This window comes from Branchiostoma floridae, chromosome 1 (genome assembly GCF_000003815.2).
Source record: "Branchiostoma floridae strain S238N-H82 chromosome 1, Bfl_VNyyK, whole genome shotgun sequence".
In the NCBI taxonomy this organism is placed as follows: Eukaryota; Metazoa; Chordata; class Leptocardii; order Amphioxiformes; family Branchiostomatidae; genus Branchiostoma; species Branchiostoma floridae.
Window position 1 is genome coordinate 33,036,274 of NC_049979.1, and position 2,688 is coordinate 33,038,961.

A 2,688-nucleotide genomic window follows, 5' to 3' on the forward strand; every position below is an offset into this window, starting at 1 on the left:
CGCTAACCTTAGTGCATGGTGGCGTGTCTTGTTTGAAATGAGAGTATAACCCAAGTAACATGTGTAAGATAACCACTTCTGATTAGTACGACCCGCGGTCGGGCTGGTACCTCGGATGATACGGAATACACCGTGTTATATTTTTGTATTTATAAGTGGAGTGGAAGCAACCTGTCTATGGGACGAGCACCCCGATACAAAGCTCCTACCTGACCTATCAAACTGACAGACTTGTGTGATGGATGATGTGATAGCCCAGTTAGTGTGATTACAGGTTGGCGTCAGGAAGGATATCCGGCAGTAAAAAAGGGGCTTTAAGCCCTCACCTAACCTCACCTAGTCCTATCCTCAACAGGAGGGTCGGGGACCATGGTTGTCTCCATCACAAGTATTCTCCATACATCCCTGTTCTTAGCCTTCTGGGTGCAGACAGCTAGGGGGCTGCCTGTCCAGTCCCTTATGTCGTCACCCATCTCCTGCGTAGCCTTCCTCTGCTTCTGGTACCGTTGATTTTTCCTTGCAGTATGTGTGTCGAAATGTTCTGGGCCCTAGTGACGTGGCCAAAATACTGCAGCTTCCTCCTTTTCACCACATTTAGGAGTGTTCGGTTTATTCCAAGTTCAGCTAGCACTGAGTTGTTGGTGCGGTGTTCTGTCCAGCTGACTCTGAGCAGTTTCCTGTAGCACTTCATTTCAAAGGCTTGGATCTTCTGAGTGTTCTTGGCGTGAAGTGTCCAAGCTTCACAGCTATAAGTCACTACCGGCCAGACCAGGTCCTTCAGTACCCTCAGCTTGGTGGACTTCCTTAAGGCTCTGTCCTTCCAGATGGACTCCAAAGAACCAAGGGCTGTCCGCGCTGCTCCCAAGCGTGCCTGGATCTCTCGGCTGATCCAGCAATAATGGCACCCAGGTACTTGAAGGTTGGTACCTGCTCTAGCTGTACCCCCTGGCAGAAGATCTTCAGTTCTGTGGGCTGTTTGGTCGCTGCCATGAACTTGGTCTCCTTGGTGCTAATCTCCAGGCTGTACTCCATGGACACTGTATGCACTAGGTCCAACAGCTCCTGCAGTCGCTCTGGTGATGTTGCTATCAGGCCAATGTCATCTGCGAACCTCAGGTTGTTAATGAACCTTCCACTGATGTTGACGTCAATCCAGGAGGGTTCGTCGGCAGACTCTCTCATCCCTGCTTCAGAGTAGCAGTTAAAGCAGACCGGAGAAACCAGACATCCCTGCCGCACGCCTTTGGTGGCTTCAAACCAGTCGGACAGCTCCTCCTCTACTCTCACAGCAGCCTGCTGACGTCTGTACAGCTGTCGTAGTGAGTTGGCGATGAACTTGGGGACTCACACTCTTTCCATCACTCTCCAGAGAATATTGTGCTTTACTGATTCAAAGGCTTTTGTATAGTCAATAAATGCCATATAAAGGCTTACATTGCCCCCAGGTGCTTTCTCCATGAGGATCCTGATGTTGAAAATCTGGTCCCTGGTTCCCACTTTCTTCCTGAACCCCATCTGTTCCTCAGCAAAAAAAATTCTCTGTCAGCCACCCCCTCCATGCGCTTCAGCAGGATACGCAGTAGGATCTTGCTGACGTGGGATATCAGGGCGATGGTGCGATGCTCTGAACAGTCCGCGGTTCCTGGCTTCTTGGGGATGGTGATGAACACTGACCGTACCCAGTCTGTGGGCCATTCTCCTGTCCTCAGGACCATGTTGCAGAGGTTGCACAGGGCTTTTGTCACAGCTGGGTTGTCGGTTTTCAGAAGTTCACCTGGTAGGTCATCTACTCCAGCTGCCTTGTTCTTTGGTAGGCGCTTGATGGCATGCATACTCTACTTCAGATTCTAGAATTTCTGGGAAGTGGCCATCTACTGTCGACTCACTGTGTGTGTCCTGTACGTCGTCAGTAACAGAGTGCAGTGTGTTGTCTTCGTACAGTTGCTCGCGGTACTGTTTCCATTGCTGTCGAATGCTCTGGAGATCAGTGACCCTATTATCCTCGCTCCTGATGTTCCTTTGCTTAGGTTGGAAACCTCTCCGCAGCGACTTTATGATGCTGTAGGGATTCCTGATTGAGCTTTTGCCTCCAAGGCCCTTCTCCACCTCATCACACTGCTCTTCCAGCCACATTTCCTTGTCTGCTCTTTCCTCTCTTTGGACTTGCTTGTCCACCTCCCTATAGAGCATGTCTCCACTTTCTGTGTTGCGCTACATCTTCAGCATGCGCCTTCTGTCTATCAGGTCAAGAGTGTCCTGTGATATCCATGGGTGGTTTGCTTTCCTAGGGGCCTTTACCAGTACGTTCTCTGCTGCAGCTTTGATAGCTTCTGTGAAGAAGGTTGAGAACTCGTCCGGTGTTCTTTCGTCTTCAAGTAAGTTGAGAGCCTCAAATCTGTTTTGGACTTCAACGTTGAAGGTTTCCCGTACTGTTGGTGACTCTAGTGCCTTCTAGGTTAAGGGGAGTTCTTCGTTTACTCCTGCCACACTTCTTTATCTTTAGCCTGGGGCTTGCTCCCACCAGGTTGTGGTCTGATCTGCGGTCAGGTCCAGGGTAGACACGGGAGTTTGTGACGCAATTCCTCCATCTCTTTCCGATGAGGATGAATTCAATCTGGTTCCTATACCTGCTACCAGGGGAGTGTCATGTGTAGCGCCTCCTCTTATGATGGTTGAAGGCTGTGTTCG

At 50.2% G+C, this 2,688-nt stretch overlaps 2 protein-coding genes across 4 annotated transcripts in view; one reads left to right on the forward strand and one right to left on the reverse strand.

The window, feature by feature from the left end:
• LOC118410961 (homeobox-containing protein 1-like) overlaps positions 1-2,688 on the reverse strand; it is a 1,064,572-nt gene that overhangs the window by 733,016 nt on the left and 328,868 nt on the right. The gene's annotated exons all lie outside the window — the stretch shown is intronic.
• The window catches only part of LOC118410895 (beta-1,4 N-acetylgalactosaminyltransferase 2-like), a 36,809-nt gene that overhangs the window by 21,294 nt on the left and 12,827 nt on the right, over positions 1-2,688 (forward strand). The gene's annotated exons all lie outside the window — the stretch shown is intronic.